General features: G+C 37.3%; 1 long non-coding RNA gene across 1 annotated transcript in view; it reads right to left on the minus strand.

Annotated features, from left to right (window-relative positions):
- LOC113457079 overlaps positions 1-10,934 on the minus strand; it is a 36,869-nt gene that overhangs the window by 1,976 nt on the left and 23,959 nt on the right. The window contains exon 3 of the long non-coding RNA XR_003377717.1: positions 6,292-6,408. This is a non-coding gene — a long non-coding RNA (uncharacterized LOC113457079). The remainder of the gene's footprint in view (positions 1-6,291; positions 6,409-10,934) is intronic.

Consider the following 10,934-nt stretch of genomic DNA (forward strand, 5'->3'; position numbering starts at 1 on the left):
GAGAGAGAGAGAGAGAGAGAGAGAGAGAGAGAGAGAGAGAGAGAGAGAGCAGTTTCTAGTACATAAGTGAGGAATATCTGGATGGGTGAAGAACCATTCATCATTCTGTAATCAGTGAGTTGATGGGTAGAAACACAGAATTAGAGGGGAGCTTTCACTGAGTCTCATGGTGGGTGTTGTTTTCTGTGTGCAGAAATAGAGAATTAGGATGTGGGATATGAAATAATGTTCCCCTCATTATTTATTGAGTCTTCCACGACTACTTTCTGGGGAAATTTCCATCTTAGAACTATATTTTCTAACTCCCTTTGCTCCTGGGTGATGTATGTCTACTTAGGACAGCCCACACGTATTTTCCAAGCACTCGCCCTTCCCTCCCTTTCCCTGTGTCCTGACTGCAGACCAGCTGTGGAGGATGGCAGTGGTTCCATCTGCACAGAAAGCTGCATGAGTGTTTTACAAAGGATACATCTGCACTTCCTGAGTATCACTGGTTCTGGACACATGCTAAATAATAAAGCCTCAATCTTTAAGGGGCTGAGATTTCAAATCCTTTTAAAAAGCAGCTCCTGCAATGTGCTTTAACGCAGCAGAAAGTAGCAGCTGGGATGGGCAAAAGGCAAATGACTCAAATGCTCTTTCGTTTCCCTCTTCTTAGAGGAAAATAGTCATGGCCAACCTAACTGGAAATAAAATTAAGATTTAAGGTACCCTAAATCACACTAAGCTCTTACATTGTACCGGACTATTATCTACCTCTAGCTAAACTGTAACAAGTCAGTCATCCATACAGCAGGAAAGCAGAAGAATTCGTGAGAAAAATTCTAACAGTGGTATTTAAGTATAGTTCATCCTTGCCTCAACTTTCAGGAAAGTCATGAATAATAAAGAGAAAGGATATTATGTTTAAAGAAATGTATTTATATTGCCTATAAAATTGCTTAAAATTCCTTGTGGTTTCACATTCACTGGGAATGCAAAATTCAGAGACTAATGACTGTTCTTATCAGTGTACGCAACACAGAAGGTCTTTAACCAAATGCTTTAGTGGAATAGGAGGAAATTCTAGTCCATGGTTGCATTTCATCTTGCATTTTTGCTATTCTTCTCAGTGGGTACCCCACAAAGATAATTTGGCAATTGTAGGATTGTTCTTCACTACTGCACGGGGCAGTAAAGTTGATATACTCTTACCTCTTATCTTTGTAATGCCAGCTTTGCTACCTGGGCACTTACACTTCTTTTGGCCAGATATCCATGTTCCATTTCCTTCAATCAACCAGCATCTGTAGACAGCAGTATACTTCCTCTCTGCCAGCTAACATAGTCCCAACGTCGAGGGCTGATTCAGTCCTTTTGTCCCTCATGACCATTACAACCTTGTTTCTCCCTTTTTAAAATTTATTAGATTTTTAAAAAATACCAATCCAAGTTCCCACTCCCTCCCCTCCTCCCATTCCCTCCACAACCCTCCCACCCCACCTCCATCCCATCCTCAGAGAAGGGAAGGCACATTGCTTTGTGGAAGGTCCAAGGCCCAACCTACTATATCTAGGCTGAGCAAGGTGTACATCAAAAGAGAAGAGGATCCCAAAGAGCTAGTACTTTCACTAAGACTTTTCTCAATAGCAGAAACATACCTTGTTCAGACTTACTGAATCTCTGGTTTTAGGTTACACTTCTGAAGACTATATCTATTCTGCTTATTCAGGAAGATATTGTCATCATATATGGTCCCATTTATTTATGCATACCTATGGCCTTTGGAGACTTTTTTCCTGTTCATAGATTGTCATCATTGCTATCTCAGAGTGTCTTTTGTCATTAGAAATCTCACTTCTGTCCCCTTCCCAGTTCCTCTGCAGTCACCTGATAATTCCAAACTCTCCGTGTCCCCTATTAAGGAATCTTCAAACTTCAGGGTCTCTGTTCCTTAAATATGATGCCATTAGAAGAATAAAACTTGTATAACACAATAGCTTTCTGTGCATGACCATGCCATGTGATGTATACACTCAGTCCTCAGCCATTTGTTACCACATTTTACCATTTAGTGGATCAGTTACAAAATGCTAGTTATATATAGCAATGACACAGATCAAGGGGTCTGGTACAGACACTAGCACAGTGGTGTTCAAAATATTTTGTATATGTGTATATGTGTATATGTGCATCTCTCTCTTTAAAAAGCTACAACAAAAGACCAATAGATTACACAGGCAACATAATAGAAAAAAACCTAAAAAACAATTACATGTGTCCTGCAAAATGGCTCAACAAGTAAAGACACTTATCACCAAGCCTATGTGAGAGCTGACTGAGATCCATCCCCAAGGGTCACGTGCTGGCAGGAGAGAAGTGATTGTTGTAAGTAGTCCCCTGTCTCCACATGTGTGCTTAGAGTGCATATGCCCATACACCCCCCCACAACAATGTATACATTTAAAATGCAATTGCTTTAAAATCATTCTTATGTTCAGAGAATATGTGTGTGGGAAGGGAGAAAAGGTAAGGAAGATTAACGGGAAGTATTTCAGGAAACAGACTAAAATTAGGCACAACTGTCAATGCACCATCAGATCACACAATCTCTTTGTGATATTACCTTATTTGTTTTTCCTCTTTGTAAATTTCATATCCTTTTCTAATACATATGCATATATTAATATACATATATAATTTTAAATATATTCCGATCATTCTGTACAGTGTTAACATGCTTTCCTAAAAAACCCACGGCCATCTGCCTAGAAATAGCACTGTCAATAGTGAACGGGGCCCTACCACATCAATCAGTAACCAAGAAAACAACCCATAGGCACACCCATGAGACAATTTGTTGGTGAAATTTTCTCATTTAAGGTTCCCCATTCCCAGGCAATTCAGGTTTGTGTCAAGTTGGTAAATCAACTTGTGTCATGTTGTAGTCATACGATAAATCTATTTATATGTTCTGGAAACCTGCAGACTTATTTCCAGAGTGGCTACTCCAGTACACATTTCCACCATTAGCCTATATGGCTCCACTTCCTGACATCCAGAGCAGCTTTGTTATCATTTGTATTTCTGAAGATGAAATTTCCAACTAGGTTGAAAGGGAATATTAGAATAATGCATGGATTCCTATTTTTAAATATAAATATGTAAAGACTGAATGAGGAAACATTCACAAAGGGCTTTGCATCTAAAAAGTACTAGGTAAACACAGAAGAAAGCTTGGTTACTGTCATAAGCAGCAACATTGGTGTAGGTAAGAATCTACGTTAAACACGGTTGGTTTGAAAAAACTGTGGAAGGAATAGTTAATAAGAAGCATAATAAGCCTCATAATGTGAATTTGTAATATTACAGAAGCTAAAAAGGGCAAGATAATTATACACAACATTATCAGAAAAATATACTTTCTTCCAGGGAGTGAGAAAACTTGTCATGCCATGGCTGATTGTGCCCAAGAACACCCGGAAGGCTTCTTAAGTCAGGTGATCCTGAAGGCTGGGTAAAGATGGCTGTGTCTACGCATGCCCAGGCCACTGCATTGTTAGCTTGCAGATGTACAGCAGTCTAATCCATCAGGAGTATTTGTTTCTTCTTAGACACCAGATTAGAGAAATACTAAGAAAATAGGTGTTATTATACTGAAAGACATCAAAAAGTTTTTAAAAACCAAGAGGAAAAACATAAGAATTGGGATATATGAGCACAGACATTACCTTGGTTAATTTATGTAAAAAGAATTATAAATAATTTATCATTTTGTTATTGTTTTAAAAATTTAGTAATTTCACCTCTTTCCCACATTTTTGAAGATTTTGATATTTGTAGGTATATAAAGACACTAATTGGGGATACTGAGCATACATAAATAACAACTGTGCCAAAACATGTTTATTCTTATTTATTCATTCATGATAACATGTTCTTGGTGAGTGCCTAAGATTAATTTGAATATATTAATCAAATAACTTTCTAAACATAGATTACTGTGCTTATGTCTGGAAATTATATAATAACAAAGTAATCATCTAAAAGCACAGAAGTAGGCTAGCCATAATTTAAGCATCTCCTCATATAGTAATAAAACATCAGAAAATATAACCCTACTTGAAATGCAACAAGAGATTAACTGGATATTCAAAGATTACAAAAAATGTGAAACAGCTTTTTATCAACAAACTACATTGTAAAAACATCCGTAAGATCCAAGAAGCATACACACAACCAAAATCTCTGGCTTATTCCATTTATTATTAAGAATCATATATACAATATTTGCTTCTTAAGTTGCATTTGTTATTAAATGATTGCCCTATACTCTTGAATGTAGATTGACAAGCTATGCTACACTAACCAGAGCTTGCATAAATAGATGAAAATCTGACAACCTTTCATTCCTTAAAATTATTGCATTGAAAAGAAAAGAAAAAAAAAGCTAGCTTCAAGATAGTTGGCTTATTGTGCTCTTGCTTCATTTTCAGTTGGTTTCTGTTTCCCTGCCAGAGTCACTATTAAGCAGATTACAAGCTGCACTCGAAACAACACATCTTTTTGCAAGCTACTTCTTCATACAAAATGAATGCACTGACTTCGGAAAAAAAATAAAGATATTGCTGTGTTTTTTATATTACAAGAAAATATTCTTTCTTGCTATGAATATGTGACGTGTTAAAAAGCTGTAACAGCAGTCACTAAGATATGTTCTTTAAAAACCTGTCATGCTGCCAACCATAGTTAGATCCAGGTAGCAGGGAATAGTTTGAGTATTTACTCACAATCAAGAGTCTCTCTCACTGAAAACTGAATTAAACAAAGCCGGAGTTAATATGCTGCAGGGAATGCATCAGAAAATTTGAATTGTGTAGGCACTGCACAGTGGTGATACATTAGAAAAAAATTAGATCAATTATTTACAATTTTAAATTTTAAATAAGCTGTCAGATTGAATAGTGCTATTGGAATTATATAAGAGAATAATTCTAGATGGCTCTCAAAATTCCAAGGTTAATCATTCAGTATAAGTCAACTCTAGCAAGTGGTCAAACTCTATACACCATGACCTGCTGTAGGCGTTTGTTTGTTCATTTCTCAGGCACCAGACTCCCAAAATAATCTCACAGAAACTATATTATTTAATATTACCACTTGGCCAATCACTTAAGTGTATTGATAGCTAGCTCTTACATCTAGAATTAACCCATTTCTTTTAGTTTATATCTTACCATGTGGCTTGTGGCCTTCTGGCAAGTTTCCTGCTGGCAGTTTGCATCTTTCCCCTCTGGCAGCTACATACTGTCTCTTTGACTCTACCTCTTTTCTCCTAGCATTCAGTTTAGTTTTCCCTGCCTAGCTCTGTTCTGCCCTCTTGTAATAGCTGTAATGGATATTTTAAAATTGCTGCGGATTCCTGAGTAGCTTGCTGTGGGATCCTCTGCAGCTGCAGGCAGTGGGCAAGGCAGTGGGCAAGGGGTCCCAAGAACAGCCAGTCCCAGGCAGGGATGGTATACAAGACCATGTGGCAGGTCTCCAACGGTGGCTTGGCCCGAGTGTGGTGAGAGACAAACAGATAAGCACACCATGCAGAGTGAGGCTGGATATTTATTACATGGGTTATGGAAGTATGGACGGGAAGGGAGAAGGGGAGAAGAATAGAGAGACAGACAGACAGGGGTGGGGGTGGGGTGGGGCCAAAGCTGCCTCTACAAGAGGGAGCAGAAAAGAGAGAGAGACTAAGGCTGCAAGCAGGAAAAAACATCTAGCTGCCTCAGGAGATGGGGGAGGGAGTAGGTGTGGCTTGTATCTTAAAGAGACAGATCATTACAATAGGCTCAAAGCAGTTTCTTTATTCATTAACCAATACATGAAACACATATACAGAAGAACTCACTCCAATGACCTACAGTATACACTACAGCTACTATCATTAAGGGGGTACTAGGTCAACAATACATTAAAAATAAGATATGAAGAACTTTAATTATTTTGTTTTTGCTCTTCTGTTAATCTCAGGAGCTGAGGGAAAAAAATCTGACATTAGGGAAAATAGAACTATATAACTAAGATATCTTCTAATATATTTACATATTGGCATTGTTTCCTGTTTTGCTTTGTATGTCTGAGAGTTTCTTGGCACTTATACATCTTTAATCCGAAATCAAGCAAATTATTGCAATTTATCTCATCTTTCTTTAGTGATTTGAAGTCTGAAATTAAACCATGTCAAAGAATGGCTTGTGACAACACAGAAAGAAAGGAATACAAGAATTTTGCCATGATATGGCCTTATTAGATACTTACCTTAGGACTGTATGATTACATTAATGAACATTTTAATTATGTCAGAGACACAGGATTCTTCGAAGTGGGAGTAGTGAACAGACAGCTCAGGAATTCACAGAAGACCGCATTACTTACCTAAAAGAAATAGACAGACACCCACATGAAATCATGGAGCTCTGTAGCATTAGGGGACAATGGAGAGAAAGTGTCCTCAATTCCTTGTTCTGGAGCAAGTTTTGAAGTACAAGGTACTTCTTTTCAAATACTTCTTATTTGGACAAATTTATAATAATCAGACACATAAAGAGGGAGAACACTATGATTGTTTTCTGTATTTCTGTATTTTAAATGAACAGAGGAGTAGAGGCAATTGTTTGAATGATGTGAATTGGGTACTGTTTGAAGAGAACATGTGCAAAAACTTAAAAGAGAAAATGGATATATAACTTGCTCTTTAATATGTTGCTATTTGCAGAGTAAAGTAACTAAATATGACTCTTAAAAGGATCTATTTATACACTGACCTTCCTATTTCTTATACTTTGAAGTACTATTCATTCTATTTTTAAAAATTTGCTTTTAAGTATTTTGAGTCATGGCTGATAAATTTGTAACTGAAAATGTCTGAGCGTGATCACAGAGACTGAGACAGCTTGGAACTCCTTTGTGCTAGTGAGCATGTTTTGTTTTTCTCTTCACCCTAAAATTTACCCTTTCATCTCATAAAGTTAATAAATGTTACACTGACATTTTGATGAGTAACTGGCACTCTTTGGATAACAAAAAGCAGCCTCTCCATTGTAAACTGGGTTGTGATTCTGCAGCCTAAGAAAGGATGAAGACACATTATCTTCTGCATAATAACTAACATCCAGTTTGTTCAAATGCAGTCCTTATACAAATACCTGTGAAGGGAATAAATTGCTGTTATAATTACTGACAACTTTATTAACAATTTAATGAAAAATTAAAGCCTGTAAAATTTTGTAGATGACAGTACATCTATAACTTATAATTTAAAATATTAACTAATACTACAAGAATTTTTAATGTAATTATTATATTTACTCTTTCAGAATTTCGCTCATGTTTACAGTCTATTTTGATCATACTCATCTTCTTTTTCCTCCTTCTCATCCTGGGCCCCACCAATACCATATCACCCTCCTAACTTCCCATTATCTTCTTTTTTATTTCTTATTAATCTATTGAGTCTAGTTACTGCTGTGTATGAATCCATGGGTGCAGGGTTATCCACTCAGCATGGAAACCCTTGCAGATACTCAAAAGTTAAAAAAAATAAATAAATTGCATCCAATGCACAAAACTTAGGGAATACATAACACAAACATCTAGGAATTGGACTGACTGCTGTTGTATTTTAATTCAAGACAAATGTGCTTTTTCTCCAAAAGGAAGTGCTAAGTAGAAAAAATTACTTGATTTTTAAATTATAATTGCTAGAGTATCTTCATTGATTTTTCTATATATTATATATTTCTATAGAAGTAAAAATACTAACTGGAATGCTGTTATATATCAAATCAAAGAGATGATGAAGCTAATACTGTCTCTTAATGCTGATGATGGCACTTTCTCTTCTTAGGTCAATTATCATTACCTCAAAGTGATGTGTGTGTGTCACTTTCCAATAATTAAATAAAACCCCTAAGTATTTTTCAGAGTAAATATATTGATTTTTTTTGTCACAGACAAATATTATATATGCTACAGAAACACATCTTCTGTGTGGACTCTGGATGCATTATAGTCTATGTGGACTAAATTCATTGTCTGGCAGGAAAGGGATGACAATTAAAATGATCAGTAAATCCGTACCAATGTTCTGAGAAACCACCATACTGATTTCCAGAGTGGTTGTACAAGTTTTCATTCCCATATGCACATGGATGCATGGACAACTACTGTGGAATGAACAACCTACCGGTGTGCAAATTCCTCAACAGTCATCAACTGCCAATACTTTATCTGATAGGACCTATATCTCAGGAATCCCAGTCGTGCTATAATTTTATTGGCTTCTTTATGTGGGTCCTTATCTAAGTCAATGGGGGCAACATTCATGTCAAGTCCAAAAGGCAGTATTTGCAGCTTTTCTCCCCATTAGCTGCCTCTTACACTGTCTGTACCCACATCAGCAAAGTTCTCCAAGGCTTGAATGGTGAGAGGCTGATATAGATAACTGGTTCACAACTGAGCACTGGTGTTATTTATCCTTTTACACTTCAGTATGTTATATCTCTAAATAAACTCTTACCCAGTGTAAAATGAAGTCTCTCTAAGCAAAGTCCAGAGCAGCATACATTTATGGTATAAAGGTAGATATTTATAATGCAGTATGACCATTCCCCCCTTATAGATCTCCCTAGAACAGGATGTGCCCAGGTTTGACATATACCATGCCAGGCAAGAAATCCTTCCTAAAGCACAGGTTCCCTACTCAATTAGAGAACAATTGCTTATCTGCATGGCCATTGGGCCACTATTGCACAAGCTTTATCGTTGTTTCTGTCTGGAAAGTCAGAGCTATAGTATGCAGGCTCCAGTACTGAGTAGGCCCATTGATGTTTATCTTTTCCACTAGCCTTTTGGCACTAGGAAAGGTCGCCAGCAAGAAGAGCTCCCTGGTCAGTTAGAGGTTGGTTTCTCCGTGTCCTGTATCCATAGTGAATGCCAATAGTGCCCTGCCATGTAGATAACATGAGGAACTAGAGTGATAGTGGTAGCCTATTTTTTTTAAGTTACTTATATAGTCTTTCTGACTAATAATTTATAGGGTTATATCCAGGGACAGGCACTGAGATTTTATTTTAATGACCTATGTCTTCTGGAAGCAGTATTGTTAACACATGCATACTTTTCAACCCCTCACATACTTTCACATAAATATATACTTTATATAAAATTTTACATATGTAATTTGCAAATTAGTTTACAAAATAGCGGATTTCCATAAGCTTCTTTGTGTATTATTAGTTTTGGATGTACTACCCCATCCTCTCTAATCCCCAGTCCCCTATCAGCACTGAAACCCTTAACCATGAGTATCTTTCTTTTCTCTCTTCATGTCACCTATGTGTTTCTGTCCCCTCTAACTGATATTTTTCTGTGGGGCGGAGGATCTAACATTGCTTTTTCATGCACCCTTCATTTGGAGTGAGCTTTCTATCAGCAATTCATTGTTTTCATCTCCCGTTCTTCTCTATGACTTCAGATTTCTTTCAGAGTGTTCTCCCTCTCGTTTTACCGTATCTATAATTTTGTGTGTATGTCACTATCCTCACTCACCACACAGCAATGACTGGCATTTATTTTCAATGTAACAATCTCGAACCACATTAGAGCCAAATCTCTGGGATGGAAGATCCCTTACTTTACCTGAGGCGGGACTGGAATACTGCTCTGTGTCTGTGGGAAAGGTGTACTGAAAAGAAGCATGCATTCCCGGTTCTCTTCCTGATTGTGGCTAAGAGCAAACAGTTCACAATGGTCCTGGCTTCGCAATGCTGAACTGTATCCTTGACTGTGAACCAAAGTTGCCTTTATTAGTGTTACATCACAGCACTGGGAAAAAAGAAACCACTACATGCTCAGAATGATGGCAGGAGACTGTGCTTGGCCTCCATCAAGCAGTATACTGGAAATAAAGACAGTACGTAATGAGGATGCATTTTAAACCACACTTACTGCCTTTTGTTGACCTTGTGGGAAAATAACCAGCTGATTTGTTTCAATTCACTCTTCTTATAGACAGGCATATAAATGATAGCAAACAAAACCCAGAGAGAGATCTTCATCCACAGTCAGTAGCTGAGAGGTTTTATGATGAAGTTTATGGTTCCATCAGGCAGGTACCAATTCAGAATCTGAGTAAAGCTTTTGTAGCATGAAAGGTCTTGTTAAACATTAGAACCTGCCCACTCCTCACAAGAATCTTCTATCTATTTCTGCCAGAAATCATCCCCTGACTTCAGAGGCTAGTGATTTAAACACACCCATCATCTGTTGCAAGGAAATGTTTTATAAACAGGTTCACCACGGTTGTTCTTTAATGAAAAAGAAATATAGTCTCTATATGTCTTCATTATCCTGGGCGGAAGAGATTACATTCTCAATTTAAAACCAAACACTATTATCAATATCCCTTGGAAATTCTACTTAATTAAAATGCTCTAGTCATAAAACCTGCCAAATAAAAACTTCCTTCAGTTTCTCAATTAACTTCATTTAATTAGAATTATATAATATGGAAAGGATCTGTTTGCAGCTTATCTTAATCAAAGAGATTGTGGTTTGGTCAGAATAAACAGAACATTAGAAAAAGTAATGGCTACCAATGAAATCAAGCATTTCACTTTCCAAATTAAGCCTGGGTTTAGCTGATACAGGGAAGGGAACTTAGTCTGTTTCTTGAGATTACATTCCTAGACTCCTATTTGCTACACCTGGCTGCCTGTAGACAGCTGTGGTTAAGAGCTGCCCTATGTAGCTTCACATTTTCACAGACATCAGACCTTCAGGTTCAAGTGCATGTGGAGGCCATAGGACAACATCTGGGGTCATTCCTCAGACATTGCTCATATTCTCTCTCTCTCTCTCTCTCTCTCTCTCTCTCTCTCTCTCTCTCTCTCTCTCTCTCT

The sequence above is a fragment of the Microtus ochrogaster genome, chromosome 18 (genome assembly GCF_000317375.1).
Source record: "Microtus ochrogaster isolate Prairie Vole_2 chromosome 18, MicOch1.0, whole genome shotgun sequence".
NCBI classification, from domain to species: Eukaryota; Metazoa; Chordata; class Mammalia; order Rodentia; family Cricetidae; genus Microtus; species Microtus ochrogaster.